The following is an 18,402-nucleotide window of genomic DNA, read 5'->3' as shown; positions in this document are numbered from 1 at the left end:
TGGAGAAAAATATGGAGCAGAGACAGAAGAAAGGCCATTCAGAGACTGTCCTGCATGGAGATCCATCCCATTATACAGTTGATAAACCTTTATGGTACTGTAGATGCTCAGAAGTGTTTGTTGAGAATAGCCTGTAATGGCTGTCTCCTAAGAGATTCTGCCATATCCTGAAAAATACAGAGGTGGATGCTCACATCCAACCATTATACTGAGCACTGGGTCACCATTGGAGGAGTTGAAGAAGGATCTGAAGGAGCTGAGGGGGTTTTCAGCCCCATGAGGGGCGCATCAGGGTCAACAGGCCAAGCCCCTTGGAGCTTCCGTGGACTGGCTCACCAACCAAAGAGTATACATGGAGGAACCCATGGCTATGGCTGCACAGGTGGCAGAGGATGGCCTTTTTCGACATGAGTGGGAGGCATCCCTTGGGCCTAAGGAGGTTCGATCTCCCAGTGTAGGGGAATGCCAGTGCAGGAAGTTGGGAGTTGGTGGGTGGCTGGTAGAGAGGCAGAGAGAGGGGGAATAGGATAGGGGGTTCCAGAGGGGAGACCTGGAAAGTGTATATCATTCGAAATGTAAATAAAGAAAATATCCTATAATAACGAAAAAGCTTGGAATACCCAAGAGACAATTCACAGACCACTTGAGGCTCAAGAAGAAGGAATACCAAAGTGTGGTTATTTCAGTCCTTTTCAGAACGGGTAACAAATACCAATGGGAGAAAATACAGAGATATAGTGTGGAGCAGAGTCTATAGGAAAGGTCATACAGAGACTGCCTCACCTGGTGATCCATCCCATATACAGACACCAAACCCAGACAATATTAAGGAGGCTAAGAAATGCTTGCTCTCAAGAACCTGATAGAGCTGTTTCCTCAGAGGCTCTCCCAGAGCCTCAGAAATACAGAGGTGGATGCTCACAGCCAACCATTCAACTCAGCACAGGGTCCCCAATAAAGGAGTTAGAGAAAGGACTGAAGGAGCTGAAGGGATTTGTAGTTCCATAGGAAGAACAGCAATATGTACCAACCTGACCGCCCCCCCCCCCCCAGAGCTTCCAGGAACTAAACTGCCAACCAAAGAGTACACATGGAGGGTTCCGTGGCTCTAGCTGCATATGTAGCAGAGTCTAGCCTTGATCCATTAATGGGAGAAGAGGCCCTTGGGAAGGTTCAATGGCACAGTGTAGGGAATGTCAGGGAGAAAGTGGGAGTTTGTGGGTGGCTGAGTGAACACCCTAATAGAAGCAGGACGAGGATAATAGGATAGTGAGTTTTTAGAGAGGAAACCAGAAAAGGGATAACATATGAAATGTACATGAATAAAATATCTAATAAAATAAAAAAATAAAAGTGAAAAAAAAAGATTTTAGTGCCTCTTCCTGTGGCTACATAACAAGCTTGTGGACAAACTAATCTACTTGTGAGCTTGACTTTAAAATGATGAATAATTGGAACTCTTTAAATAATGAACGCTTATTATTCCACCCATCTCATGAGTATGGGATGAGTCTGACCAATGTGCCTGCTTTGTAACTGGCCTCTGCTAGATTGGGCTCAGTTTGTGTCAAAGGCAGTGGGTAACAATTTCCCTTAAAATGCCTTAGTGTATGCATATCTCCTTCAGAAATTGAGAACTTTCTTTCAAGTACAAAAATCAAACTTCACTATGTTTTGGCACCATTACGTGTGAAAATCAAGATTCTAATTGGATTATGATCAAAGCAATAATAATGGCTCAAGACAATACTTTCCACATCAGATACCTTCTCTCACCTCTTGATATTTCATATTTTTGTATTAGTAGTGGCACATAACTTGAAGTAATTTCACTTTAGATTAATCACAAACATAATCTGATTATTCTCTGACAAGCTTACAATGTAGAAATAATGATCACACATGGCTTTTAAAAACATAATGACTTTATTCACAGTTTGAATGTGCTTCCTTGCAATACCTTACCATGTATTCTAAATATACACTTTCTTGACATACTTTCTCTGACTTTGGTCATAGGAACTGGCCACTTGCTACTATTTAAGTGCCTGAGGCAACTTAAATGTTAGACTGGCTATTAATACTTGGATATATTTTATTAAATTAATTATGTAGTTATAAGAACTTAAAATGTTTATAATGCATATTTTTTAACTTTTTAACTATAAGACATTGTAAGCATTTTTGCTATTCTTGTTTGGTCTAATGAAAAGGTTTCTAATGATATTTTGCTATACTCATAGATTAGCTTCTAGCCCAGTTGTTATCAGAAAGGCTTCACACACCAACTGATGGTGACAAAGACAGAGACTCACAGTCACACATTAAGTGGAGTTTGAAGAATCCTGTAGAAGAGGGAGGAAATATTGTAGGATCTAGAGGGGTCATAGATCCCAAAATAAAACCCACAGAATCAACTAACCTGGGACCATCGGGGCTCAATGAGACTGAATCACCAATCGGGGAGCCTACATGGGTCTAATCTAACCCTCTAGACATATGTCACAATGTGTAGCTTGGTTTTCTTCTGTGACTCCTAACACTGGGAATAGGAGTGGTCTCTGACTCTATTGCCTGCCTTTGGGACCCTTTCCTGATACTGGGTTGTTTTGTCTAGCCTTAATAGGAGAGGAGATAGTTTTTTCTTCTGCAATTTGATATGAGAAGGAAAGAGTCTAGCTGGGAAGGAGTCTGCAATTTTCTGAAAAGAAATGAAGGAAGACTAGATAAGGGTATAGGGGTAAGTACTGGGAAGAGAGAAAGAAAGGGAAACTGTGGTTATAATATAAAACTAATTAATTAATTAAAATGTGAAACTATGTTTAAAAAACTCCAATATATCCTTATTATGGTTCCCCATTTCTTCCCCAATTTATTCCATATTGTGGCATCCAAATCCTCATTAGAAAACAGTCTTGCACACTACATCCAAGGAAGCAGATAGGCTAACTCTCCTGTCTACCCCCCGCCCCAAATACAATCCGCAAGGCTCATACCCAGCTCTCCAACAGAGCACCTTCTCCAGTGGATCCTATAGATCTTCTGCTCCTACCTTGATTCATCCCAGCCTCCAACTCCGGCAGGACCTCTCTGGAAACCTACTGGGCACTTTTCCTAGAGAAGCAGGTAGGCTAACTTCTGACTTGCATCTTTGCTTACTTTCTTCCTAGTTCAATCTTCTTGTCTCATCCCCAGCTCTGCAGCAAAACTCCTGCACCATGCTCTCCTGACTTCATCTCTGGTTGAATAATTATATAACAGTGTATAATAAGATAGAGGAAACCCTAACAGAGTTGAACAGGAGAAGCAAACAGAAAGAAATGAGCCCAAGGAAAGGCACAAAAAGCAGAGACTGACTTGTTCTCATACCCAGAATTCCATAGAAAGACTACACTGGAAGCCATAGGGCACATGCAGAGGACCTTGTGCAGATAGGTGCAGCCCCTGCACATGCTGGCTCAGTCTCTCTGAGTTCATAAGTGCTTTGATCATGTTGATTAGGAGGTCTTTGTTTCCTTGGTGTCCTCCATCCCCTGTGGCTTTTACTCTTCCCTCTTCCTCTTCTGAAGACTTCGCTAAGCCCCAAGGAGAGGGATTTGATAGAGACATCCAGCTTAGGGCTGAGTGTTTTAGTTTCTCTTACTCCCTATACAATGTCAGGCTGTGGGTCTCTGTGTTTGTTCTCATCTGCTGCAGAGAGAAGCTTTCTGATGGTGGTTGAGCAAGGCAATGATCATATTGTGTCTTTAGTGGTAGCAAAACTTTACAACTTTAACATATAAAATTGCTGTACTTTAAAATTTTAGAGCATAATCATCGAAAATGTATGCAGAAAATGTGAAATAGTCATGTAGTCAAATTAAGAATATATGATACTGCACAGTACATTAAATATAATAACATGATTCATTAAAAAGTATTCATCAATTTGGAGAAAATATGCTTTGCTGTGTATCTTTATCTAAATGAAGAGAAATAAACTAAACATTTGCCAAAATACACTGTGCTTGATTTTATTTTCAAGATATACTTAAATTTTATTGATTGTCCATAGAAAAAATTTAAAATAATATTGTTAACATTTGTCAAGGTTGTTCATGAGTCTTATGATTAAAATACATAATGCATGTAAATAGAAAAACTTATAATTAGAAATGCTACTCATGTAGAATAACACACGTGCCTTTATTAAGCCTATGTAATTCACTTACATTTCTAATAGCACTCATTTTAAATTTAAGTTTGTGTTTTGTTATTATTAATATGTATTATTATCATTATTATTAAGGTTATTAAGAATAATCTTATTTGGAACTCAGACAAATCTGTCAGATACAGTAAGTCACTATAGGTTGTTATCTAATTGCCTTAATTAAAACTACTCAGTATATTCAACTCACTCAAATGTTCAGGCATGATTGGGGAATTATTAATATTGAATATTTCTATAGAAATCAACTTATTAATCATTATAATAAAATGGAACTATCATACTGGATGTATTCCACAATCATTCATGTTTAATTCACATTTCTCACAATAAAACTTTGTCACCAAATGAAATAGAATCTCTCTTTATCTGTCTCTCTCTTTCTAACTTAGACACACACACACACACACACACACACACACAAACACAGCTACATACCCTTATGAAATCCCTTTCTGTTACAGGTTGCAGGGAACACATATTCAAAGCATCCAAAAGCAGTAATATATCACTTTTATGGTACTAAATAAACACATTTATGCTACTAAAGGTACATATTATATCTTAATATTTGTAAGAATTCACTTCTATGTAAGAAGTTCTCTTTGAAGTACCTTGTTTATTGAGGAAATTTATGGCATGACCAACTCGCTAAACACATAACAATATTCAGGAAATAGGATTCTATATCTGGATTTCTATCATATTCAGTTAAAGGATCCAATTTTATGGAAATGGTTTCCTATGGCATATATCAACATTAATACTTTTCTGTGCTTAACAGCACAGAATTTATATAAAACGAGGTCTCAAGATTGTCAAAAATAAATGACTTCAATCATTCTAGTTGAAAACAAAGTTATTTGGGCATAAAAAGAAAAAAGACATTCTAGGAACTATCTTGTTGAGAAATCAAATCATTGCAGAATAAATGAAAAGATTTAAGAAATAATCTCAAACTTAAATAAGAAATTAACAAAATTTTGAATTTCCAAAGTTATGATGCTGCTGGTTCAAATTTGAAACAAATAGGTATCTGCTCAAATTTAATATTCTTATATATTTTTTTACAATAAATAATTAAATAAACTCAAATTTAAAATTACACACGGAGATATGCCTATGTATTCATGAGAAAAATCATTGCTACACTGAATTATTTGAATTAAAGTGATTGAACTACATTTCTAAATACTTGATTTAAAATTACATTCATAAGTTAGAAAACCATATGTTCCTGTATGCTATTCATGCCACATGCAATGTTTAAATACAAAGATACTTTACATAATGTTTAATTCAGATCAGATATATGAAGACATTTACTATTTCCTTACTGTATAATATTGAACTGCTTCCTTGTAAATTCTGAGATCTTCAATGTGTTATTATGGCTGACGGGCATACCACTGTATAGAGATAGGCTAGAAACTTTGCTACTGTTTACTTATAAGTTGTTGTTTAAACCAACCTTTGCCCCCACTGTCCTGTTTTCACTCCTCACACTCTGCAGTAGTCACTGTTCTACTCAGACATCAACTTCCTCATAATGCAGATGAATAAGATCATCTGGCACTTGTTTCTCTCTCTCTCTCTCTCTCTCTTTCTCTCCCCCTCTGTCTCTTTCTCTCTTTTTCTCTCTCTTTCTCTCTTACATTAGTGTTAAAGAAACATTGCATATTTTGAGTCATGCCTGTATCCCAAGGAAGCAAGATTACAATTCAAAAGATAGGTTAGACTTTGTAGCAAGGATGGTATTTGTACTAACTAGATTCTCTCTCAAACAACAACAAAAGAGTTCATTAAAGGACCTCATTAAAACTCTGGAGCACGAACATATCTAAATATAGATCATTAGGCAGAACACAGAAATTTTAAAAATTTCTTGTACAATATTTCATTTACATAAGTCCTGTTTTAATTTCTTATTATAATTTATGACATTTACCTTTAAAAATCATTAACCTAAAATATAAACATTATATATCTTTTTATATAATAGAATCAGACCATTCATGTGTGATTGTGTTTATAAATCTACTTGTTGGAATTGGTGTTCTGCTATGGTGCCTCATCTACTGCGAATGATTGAAGACAAGATTGAAATAAATTCTATTTCTTGAATCATTCCCTGAAGGTGTTTGTGATGGTGAACACAATCTGAGTAACATACTCTCCATCAACATACATAAGCTATAACGATAAACAATTTTCTGTTTATTATTGATGCAGAGGCTTGCTTTATGGCTGGCTTAGAACTGACTTGGAATCACAAGTTGGCTTCAAACTAATAGAAGTTGTTCTAATCTCTTGGACTCGATTAGTTATTTAGAAAATAAATACTTATAATTCTAAATCTTCCTGTATTTGTCAACATGATATATTTGTTTTATTTTCCCTAATCTATCTGCTTTAAATTTCAAAAGAATCCACACCCATATAACATGTTTTAAAGGAGTTGAAGAACACACAAACATGCTGTCCCTTCCCTATCTGTACGCTTAAGTCTGCATAAAACAGATTAGTGACAATGAAAAGAAACACTAACCTCAACAAGACTTCCAGCAAGATTCAAATTCAGATAAGTGTCTCACAGTGTCCTACTTGCATCCCCTTGTACCACCAGACGGCTGCACCTTCACCATCCCAGTGTGCACACAGGATTTTTTGTATATCGGTCTGCACATAGATGAAACCCAAGAAAGCTACTCAATACCTTTAGTGTGCTATATGAATGCCCAAAGTCCTGTCCCTGGAGTTACTTTGCTCATCATGACATGTTTGGCAAATGTGCAACCTATGCAGTAACTCATTCACATTGAGAATTGATGCAAGCAAACACATTCATCCAAGCAAGCAGTGCTAACCTTTCAAATTAACTTGACCTGGACAGAAATACATACTGTTATTTGCTCTGAAAGTAGACTATGTCCTGTTGTCTCTCATCCTCCAGCAAGAAGACAAAGGAGCCCTGGTGCTTAGCACTGTGGGGGAACAACACTGCCCAGATTTCTTGATCAGTTTCATTGTCTAATCCATTCCATCTATGTCTGCTACTAAACTTCTCCCTGTGCAAACATAATTGCTTGCTAATAAATCACACAGGTACAGGCGCTTTTGGTCCCCAACATCCAAAGTTATTACTGATACCAGTTTTTCTAGTATATTCAATACTATGTAGCACATAATAGAATTTACAGATTTTGTATCTTTTGTCTTCTTGGTTCAGATCTTAAGCTTCAAATGACAAAGTTTTTGTTTGATTTGCTATGCTTTGTTTTGTATATTTCTCAGCCCCTAATATTTTGATTAAACTTTTGAGGACAATTTGCATTTGTTTGAAATCAGCCGAATGACTAAATGGATGATGAGATGAAGTGTCTCTAGAGATGGCATGCTATCTGTTCATCTTATCCCTGAAAATCCCAATATTTATAATGATACTGATTTTTTTACATGCACTGATCATGCTTTCAGGCTACACAGAGTACCAACATAGACCAAGACAACATCAGCTTTGCTCTTGCTCTACTGATTGATTAATTATATCCCCCCATTACATACTACTGCAAAGATTCTAAATTGATTGTGAAAATGGCATTGTAATTGAGAGTCTTTGCTGGAACTCCTGCTAGCTCTCCTTAACACACCTCTGTATTAAGAAACAGTGAAGGAACCATGTTCCAGCCTTCGTTCTTTTATGCTTAACGTACAGTTTGTTCTTTTGTCTAATTTTTAAGTTGAGGTAACATCTGCATCTTCATATGAATGTATATTTATGAATATATGTGCTTACACAATCTCTATTAATTTATTAGACATGAGTATCTCTAGGATGATAAGAGATTAACATTTTATTTAAAATATCTCTTCAGTATTTCCTTAGCATTTCTATATGCTTACATAGTAAATGTTTTTTTTTTCTAATATTGAGTTTGTTCAAGTGCTAAAACAATTTGTACTGTCAACTAAGTAAAGATTTGCAAATAATGCTAAGGGGTAGCCTTTTCTTTTGTTCTGAACAGTTTGTATACCCCATTTGTTTCTACCATGCATAGAAGTAATATTAGGGTCTACATCTTAGTTACTTCAATGTATTCATGTCAATGGCGTTCATTGACCAAACTTATCTGTCAACCCCTCTTCTTTTCTGTGTTAATCTGTCTTTTCTTATCTCCATCTGATTCTCTCTCCCTCTCTAATTAATGACATGTTCATTTTTCATCCACTTTACCTTGGCATCATTGACAAACATTAGTCATTTTTTCTCCCACATCCAGGCTGTTCATGCAACACATTTAATAAAGGAGACTATTTCTTTCTGTTCCTGTCCTTTAAAGCTGTCACGTCCTCTCTGTTCTTGCAGTGACAAACCTCAGCCTAATATCACTATCTATAACGACACATTCTCTTACCAAATTCATTCTGTTATTAATATATATTAATTAGCAAAAGCAAGGTGAATATAAATTATACTTTAGTGTACTTCTGAATCAACTGTTGTTGAATTCATAAATACTTAGGTCAGCCTCCTCCTTGAAAATAATACAAACTAAATTTCTCTCTGTTCATTTCTTACTTCATAATTGTTTGCAATATCAGAAAGTGTTTTGTAAAAATTGTTTGCATCCAGGTCTCTAGAAAAATAGACTCAAGTTTTATATTTTGGAATCAAGAAAAATAAGGATATTATGTTATAAAACTCCAGGGTTACAGCAGCTAAGGGTAAATTTTATATGAACCCAATCTAAGATTATCTTCTTTTTGATCAGTAAATCTGTAGTGCCAAGGCTCTCATATGAAGGTTTGACTACATCAGTGTAATTTCATTGTAGAAGCCAAAAAGCTATGTGGTCAGCATTAAAATCATCAGCCAGTTAAGCTCATAAATTGGGATATTAAGTTATCTGACAATGTCCAGCTTTCATGAGGCCAGAATTTACACTATAAAGGTTAACAGATGTGACAAACAGTAACCATTAAGACAATCTGCATACACATAAATACAATATTTCACCCTCAATGTGGCCTCCACTGCCACGGATAGTTCCCTAAACATGTTCATAAACAGAATTCTCATTTATCAGGAAATATGAAAAACATAGTTTGTCTTCATCCTTCTGAAATCATGCTTTTGCTTTCAGTTTCAAGCAAGACTCTGGTGGGGAGGGGAATCTGTCTGAGACTGGGGTCGCTGTGTAATATAACCTGGATATCATCATGCTACGATGATAAAAATGATGAAAGGTGGCTATTGTTTTTCAGTCTATTATACACAAATTGTCAATCTCTGTTTATTCATATGTAAATTGTGATGAAGTTGTGTGTCCTCTGTTTGGAAGTCTAAGTAAATGGAAAGAATCGGCCTTACTGTATTAGGTAGGGTGCTATATGAGGGAAAGTTTTACTCTGTTTAGAACCTAAAACTGAAATAAAGGTCAGAAAACTGTTAAAAGATGCAAAGATTTATCTTCCTCAATTGCATTAAAATATAACAAAAGTAAAATGCTAGGAATGGAGAGATGGCTCAGGGGGTAAACATGAATACCATTAGAGTCCAGATCCAGTGTCCTAGTAGAAACAAAACAAAACAAAACAAAACAAAACAAAAATTATAAGTGAAGTATGGCCATGCAAGAAGCTCCATTGGAAAAGTACACTCTTATTGGACCTGTTTTTCAATTTGCTATTTGGGAAGGCTGCCTGGACAGTGGGCTCTCAGAATGTGTCTCTCTCCACACTTGCATGGGAAGACTGCAAAAAGAGGATCAGTGACTGGCCCAAACTGGAATCCAGCTCAAGAGGAGCCTGACACTACTTCTTTCTTTTTTTTTTTCACTTGTTTTTTTGGTATTTTATTTACATTTCAGAAGTTATCCCCTTAGCCCATTCCCCCCACCCCACCCCGAACCTCCTATTCCATCCCTCCTCCTCCTACTCTTAAGAGGATGTGCCCCCAACTACCCCTCCACTCCCATTCCCCCCACTCCAGAATTTCCCCCTCTCCCCCCTCCACCGCCACTGGCTTCCAGCCTTCATGGGACCAAGGATCTCCTCTCCCACCTATGCCAACAAGGCTATCCTCCCCTACGTATACAGCTGGAGTCATGGGTCGCCCCCTATGTGCTCCTAGGCTGGTGGTTTAGACCCTGGGTGCTCTGGTTTGTTGGTATTTTTGCTCTTCTCATGAGACCTCAAATCCTTTCAGCTCCTTCAGTCTTCTCTCTAACTTCTCCATTGGGAACCCTTTGATCAGTTCAATGGTTGGCTATGAGCGTCCGCCTCTGAATATGTCAGACTCTGGCAGACGTCTAAGGAGACAGCTATATCAGGCTCTTATCAGCATGCACTTCCTGACATTCACATCAGCATCTACCTTTGGTGACTACACATGGGATGGATATCCAGGTGGAATGGTCTCCAGACAGCCCCTCCTTCAGGTTCTGTCCCACACTTTGTCTCCATATTTGCTCCCTTGAGTATTTTGTTACTCCTTCTAAGAAGGAATGAAGCACCCGTACTTGGTGTCTTCCTTCTTCATGAGCTTCATGTTGTCTGTGAGTTGAATCTTGAGTATTTCAAGCTTCTGGGCTAATATCCAAGTATGTGTGAGTACATACCATGTGTGTTCTTTTGTGCCTTGGGTTGTGACTCAGGATGATGTCTTCTAGTTCGACCCATTTATCTAAGAATTTCTCGAATTCATTGTTTTTAATAGCTGAGTAATACTCCATTGTGTAAATGTACCACATCTTTTTTGTATCCATTCCTCTGTTGAAGGACATCTGGGTTCTTTCCAGCTTCTGGCTATTATAAATAAGGCTACTATGAAAATAGTGGAGCACATGTCCTTGTTATATGTTGGAACATCTTCTGGGAATATGCCCAGGAGTGGTATAGCTCAGGTAATGCTATGTCCAATTTTCTGAGGAACCGCTAGACTGATTTCCAGAGTCTGGAAGTAAAGATATGAGACATAGAAGAAAGATTTATAGCATTAACCACAAGTATCTAAGTTCACTCAACACACACACACATACACACATATACATACACACACACACACGTGTGTGTGTGTTTGCATATATATGTACATATATATGCTATATACTTGTTAATATTATATGAACCACAAACACATGTACAATTTTTTAATGAGATCCCTGGGTTTGGAAAGTTAACTTAGTGGTTGAGATGCCTTATTGCATTATTATGAATGTAAGGTTCAAATATCCTCAACCACAATGTAAGTCAAGCCACAAATGCCTTGAAGTCAAGTTCTAAGGAATCTGTTGCACTTCTCTTGCACCCATACACACACACGCACACACACACACACGCACACACACATCAATAAAATAAATATTTTTAAGAGGTGATATTTTTCATTTTAATTAAAAACTATGTTTTGGTTTATTGATTTTCATAACTGTAAAAATACCAATTGCAAATAATTTTGCAAATAAGTTACAAAATTTGTTTTAAATTTATTACTTAAAATATTTCTGTTAGCCTTAATATGTTTCTAAGTAGGCAAATTACAATGGTTCGAATTTCTTCATTGATATTAATAATATCAGTTGAAAAGAAAATAAAATGTTATAGATGATCTTAGAAATCTCAAGTAATGCTTGAAAATTTCTCAATGTAGATACAATTCTTTATTTGCTTAATCTGTCTCTGTGTCCTTGTCTATCTGTCTTTCTGTCTCTATGTCTCCCTCCCATCCCCCACTTCTCTCTCTTTCTCTGTGTATGTGTGTGTGTGTATGAGTGTGTGTCTGTATGCGTGAATGCATGTGTGTGAAGGTGTGCCTGCTAATTTTTATGCTCATTGAGGCCAGATGGCAGCCAGCATAGGTTATTTGTAGAATAATTTTGTATTTCTGAAACAAAATTTCTCACCGAACCTTAAAGTCACTATAGACCAGAAAGCTCTTGAGGTCCTGTTGCCCTACATCCCAGTGCTGGAATTATTTGTGCAAAAATCCATGCCTGGTTCTCAACATGGATGCTAGGGGTTTAAACTCAGATTCAGTCTTATACCAAACACATTACCCACAGTTTTGTTTTCTTAGAGATAGTTGCTTACAGTTCTGTTAGAAACTTCAGTATACCATTTATTAACTACCTTTACTGTAAACCTACCCTATTAATCAACATGCTACATAACCTATCCACTGACTTTATTATTACACATCTATTTCTATTTAGAAAGTTCTTCATGTATAATGATATGAGTATATCCTACCTAACATTTTAGTCTTATCACATTCATTCAAACTGTAAGAAAAACAATTAAGTTTAGGTCACTTATCACATGCAGTAACAACATATATATGTATTATATATATATATATATATGTATATATATATATATATTTACAGTTTCATTTGTCATTTCTGTTTTAAAGATATTGACTTATTTGCTATAGAAAAAATACAATTTCTTTAATAGTATGAAAATTTTCTCAGTAAAATTTTGTTCATTCAATAAAAGCCTTGCAGGAGAGGTATATACCTCGAACACCAGCATACAAGAAGCTGTTACAGAATAACAATGAGCTTGAGGCCAGCCTGTTTTACACAGGTCAAAGTGTTTCAATGCAATAAATAGATAAATAAAAAATAAACAAATAAATAAGGAAAAATAAGAATAAGAATTTCAATACTACTTTGTATTATATTTTGTACTATAGCAGTGAACAAATATTTATACAGTAGGATTTAGTTCTTATGTTTCTGACGACTTATAGTCAGGTGAGAATACATACAGGAATAAATATTGATACTCATGTAAATCAACCTGGTTGGATCTGAAGGTAAATTTCAATGTGTTTATGATATGTAGAGTCCTAAGCATTTTGCTTGTCATATTAGCATGATCAATTTAGCTTTCATTTTCTAGGGCTGGAGAAATAGCTCATCCATAAAGCATGTGCTGCTCTTCTTTTTGTTTTTCAGGAGGTGATTGTTTCTTTCCTAGCACCCAGACCAGATGAATTACAACATCCTGTATGTACAGCTTCAAGAGAAACTGGAACCGCTGGTCTTCGTGAGTTCCTGCGCTTATGTGTACACACCCACATTGTGACACATACATATAATTAAATGTATAATGCAACCTTAAAAACAGCCTGGTTTTACATTTCCTGTCATACTTTAGTACAATTAATATTTTGTCTGGCATAAAAATGATAACAAGTCACTAACAATATGTTATTTAGTACCTTTTGTAGGTAACACATGCTTGCAATTCTCTCTCCCTCTTTTTCTCTCTCTGTATCTCTCTCTTGTGTGTGTGTGTTTGTGTGTGTGTATGTGTGTATGTGTGTGTATTAGAGGTAATGTTAAACTGAGATCCTTATGTACACTGGGTAAACTACATACTCAGTTCTGTGGACAAAATTTTGTTTCCTTAAGCCCCTTACTGTTACATTACAAATAATAAATAGAAACAAGCAAAATGTCTTACAAAGAGAAAAATTCTAAAGCCCCAGTGGGTATTGAGATGGACTCTTTTAGATATAATTTATTTTCTATCTGAACCTTTGGTTTGACATACTGTAAGAAGACAATGAGGTGCTTTAGAAATTGGGCCTCAGCCTCTGAGAACTGTCATTTGGATCACCAAAGACAATTTCTGTGTGTCCATTTTTGCCAACGTCCTACAATAAGCTGGATAGCACTGACAATGCTTTTCATCCAGCAGAAGGATAGAAGCCATTTTTATTCTCATTACAACTTGAAAATCACAGAGTTCTCAAGCAAGGCCTGAGGTAGAAAACACATTGCACTAGATATAACCTGACAAATCAAGGCTGCTGTCCTTGTAAGACAAAGACAGGGCAAATGAAAAAAAATTAAGACATTGAGAAGTAAAAGAAATTGATTTCTGTAGATTAATTTTTAAAGTGCTCAAAGACTTATTTTCATTTTGGTCCATTTTATTTAAAGAAAGTACATTTATAAGTTGCTGAAAAAAGAAACCTTGAAATTCCATTCTGATACATAAAAGAACTAGAGATATTAGAGGTATGAAAAGAAAAGAGTTCCTTTAGACTTATGAGTGCATTGAGAAAAAAATTACTCATTTCAAAAGAAAATTATATGTAATTTTCATTTTATGACACATGGAATCATATACAAAAATAATTAAATTGAAACTTTACTTCGTAAAGTAAAATAAGATCTTCCATTTTCTAGTAAGAGAATACTTTGATTTGATCAATTTTCTAAAATCTGTAACATCATTTTTAATATATTTGAATATATATTCAAATTGAATTTTGATTCATTTTCATGTTCAGAACTAAAAGACAAGGAATGTATGATCCAAGTAAGAGAATTGATTAGGGAAATAGATTGTCTGCATAAAATTCACTTTCATTTACAATACCTTCCTTCTAGAGCCATCTGATCTTCAGGAAAACATTTTGCCATGGACATCTATGACTTTTCCAAGTTAACAGTAGTGTCAATGTATCATGGACTTTGGTCTGTGCTGCACTAAAGAAGGCTACAATTGTCTTACAAGTCAATTTAAAAATACTTAAGGCTTCACTTTCTTTTAACAGTCCTTTTGCTCAGAATGTTCTTGTCTGTCTGGGCCTGCCTTGAAATTGATTCTGGATTTTAAACTGACAACTGTGAGCTAGCAAGAAAATGGTGCTGCAAGAGTTTTGATGTGAGAAGAAAATTCAAAGTGGTCTCATTTTACAGGTTATAGCTCACGGCTCAGTCACTGACAAACACAGATTCTGATCATCTGAGCTCTTCGGTCCTCTTAGATTCAGAAATGCTGTGTGTGTATGTGTGTGTGTGTGTGTGTGTGTGTGTGTGTGTGTGTGGTGTGTGTGTGTGTGTGTACTTATGTGTGTGTGTAATAAAATGTAATGCAATGTATATATCAAATATTATACAGTGCTCTGAATAGGTCTGAGGCGGTATTCCATAATCAAATACATTAATATTTCTGCACCCAAAAGGCATAATAGCCACATTAGGAGAACTATGTGGAAATTATAGACTTTGTTATGGGAATTTTGTTACTTGTTCCAAAATGAATCAAATATTTCCAATGCTTATTATATTTTGCTGTTGTAGAGATAATATTGTAAGAATTTATTTTGAAAATACTTGCTATAGGAACAATGGAAATATTTTTTAAACAGCATTAAATAAGACAGCAGAGAAAATTTCAAGGCGAGTATGACAACTCTCCTATGTTTTAATGTGAACCCATTTCTACGTGAAGTAAAAAGCTGGCAAAAACAGAAATATTAAGAACAAGCAGGAATTAACATCAAGGAAACTAATGTGCAAGTAAATAGATTGCAAGGTAGCTTAAGAGAGTAATTATCATTTTCAAATTGCATGTAAAATGCATAAACTCTTCAATAACTTTTTTCTGAAATCATGTTAGTCCCTCCTACCAACATTACTCTAAGTAATTTCACTTCAGATCAGTGTGAACCGTATATGCAGTTTATAAGTGTTTTAACTTTGTTAGTATATTACTACTGAAATGGAAATGATGGTGATTAAACATTTGCGGATGCTACAATAGATGTACTACAGAGGCACTATACATTGTATTGTTCACGAGGAGAAGGATGCCGGCTGACTCATTGAAATGATGTTAAATTTTTCCCTCAGCACAAACTCTCTCTCCTTATTTTTCTCATTTTCTATTTTTAAGGAATTTATAGTCATTTATTAGGAATTACCAGTTATGCAGTAACTGCCTTTCAGTTTATTGGAATCTCCATGTGCCCCAAGCAAGCTTTTAGACCCCAATGTGACTTGAATTTGAAGTTTTCTGTACAACTGAATTCAAGAACTTTCAATCATAAAGTTATTTTTATCTTTGTATTCTTCATGGTTATTTGGTTTAAAAACCTAGTAAATATAATTTGAATTTTATATTTTAGAAGTGATAGGTAACATCTGATTTTTCACATTTACTGTTATCCATCCTACCAAGCAGATAAAAATATACTAGATTTCAGATAGACACTTTTGCAGATATTCACTATAGTAGAAAGGATATTATCAGGTGAAATATGCACTATGAATGAAAAAGTTTAATAATTTTAATTTTTAAATATTGAATATAAATAAATTAAGTAAATATCCGCCACATTGTATGCAATAAAATGTAATGCAATGCACATATCAAATATTATACAATGTTCTTAATAGGTCTGAGGCAATGTTCAAAAATCAACAAAATTAATATTTCTGCACCAAAAGAAACAATTGCATCATTAGGATGTGGTAATTATAGATGAAATTGTCAGCAGTATAAAAGGGCCTGACATATACAACATTTATATTTTGAAAAAAATTATTTGGTCTCATTTCAGTAAATAATATACAAGTAAAATGAACTTGATTTAAAAGGAAAATGATGATTTAGAAAGGTAAGCATTTCTAACTGCTTAGGAATCCTAACAGGACTCACCTCCCTCTTCTGTCTCCTTCGTTCTTCACTCATCTTCCCTTGCTTTCCTTCCATTTTAAAATGTATTTAAGTTCATTATAAGCCACAGAATACATAAACACTAATAAGACACTTACACGATTCTCTTTTAAAAATAAAATTCTCCACAAACACCAAACCAAAAAAAATAATAGCTAATATGTCAAAAGTATTTCACATAAAAATTAGTATCTTGGAATGGTCAAACTACGCGTTAACTATATTTCTAAGTGCAATTTGGTGTTTGGAAGTGTGGATTAACTAAGCAATCCCATGTCTTAGTTAAGGATGCTAACAAAGTCTCTCACCTAGAACAGATCCTGGAAGACTGTACATCCTGTGAGAAGTGGTAGTTAAACATGGCAAATTACAGAAGATTGGCTCAGAAGAGAACAATGAGTCATTTGGGGTTGTGTATTTGGAGGAGACAGTTGTACTTTCATTTGGAGTTTCATAGGGAAGATCAGAGAGAAACTGAGAGAACATTTTTTTTCAGTATTTGGCTCAACTAAGGAAACAGATGTCACAGCTGAAATTCCACCCCATTTATGTATACTCTCCCCATGGTGAAGGTTTCTAACTTGCAGAGTTAACTTTCTATAGGCCCCATGGAGGAGAAAAACACTACATGGGGTTAAAAGGAGCTGCAACTGGGATACACACAGGTGTGCTTATAATTTTATAAGTTAGATAATTTGAAACTCGTACCAAAATGGTGTTAGCTTTTAAACATTAAATATTAAGAAAAAAAGAGTGAATCATCATTATATAAAATCTTAAATATGGGAAAAAATGGTAAGATGAGGCAGATAGAAATCAAGACAGAGAAAGGCAATGGCCTTGTGCAATGAAAGAAAGGGAACAGAATAATAAAATAAAAATGCAAACTGGCCCCAAGATTTAGTTTTTTAAAGCTTAAAATAAAACATAATAAGATAAAGCAAAATATCAATCCAGACATTTAAAATGCTCTAACAGAGAATACACACGTAGTTATATGTTTGATGGCTAGAAGAAAGGAAGACAGGAAGAGTGGACACCCAGATGCAGTCATGTAAATGAGATTATTTGTAAGGATACTGGCTAATAGACATTCTAGGCCAAAATAAGTCTGTTATCTTATTATTAGTAAATGTGCTGGTGAGTCTCCTTTTGAGAAACTGTATAGATATACTCAAAATTTAAGGTGTTTGTTTGTTTGTTGTTTGTTTTCTTGATGTTGAGTTCTTTGGGCACTCTAAGCACTATCTGCCAGATGTATACCTAGACAAAGCATTTTCACATTCTGTGGGATGCCTCATCTCTAGAATGATGGTATCCTTTACTTTAAGGAGACTTTTCATTTCATGTGGTCCTGTTTGTTACTTTTTATTCTTAATGTCTGTGATATAGGACAATGAGTTCAAATGCATTCTCTACTTTCTCTGTGTCACATTCAGAGTACTAGGTTTTATGCTGAGGTCCTTATTCCATTTGATCTTGATGTTTGTGCTGGAAAGGGTTACAGATTAAGTTCGAGACTCATTCTAATGTTTTAAGTGATCCAGTTTGACCATAACCATCTGTTGATAATGTTGTCTTCGCTCAACTCAATTCTTGGCCTCATTGCCAATAATCATATGCTGTTGAAATGTTAGCTCATTTGTGGGAGTTAATTATAGTTCACCCATTGATGAGACTCTTTCTATGCCCTCATCATGTTGAATTTT

Source organism: Grammomys surdaster, unplaced genomic scaffold (genome assembly GCF_004785775.1).
Source record: "Grammomys surdaster isolate TR1022 unplaced genomic scaffold, NIH_TR_1.0 65, whole genome shotgun sequence".
NCBI classification, from domain to species: Eukaryota; Metazoa; Chordata; class Mammalia; order Rodentia; family Muridae; genus Grammomys; species Grammomys surdaster.
This window is presented reverse-complemented; position numbering follows the sequence as displayed.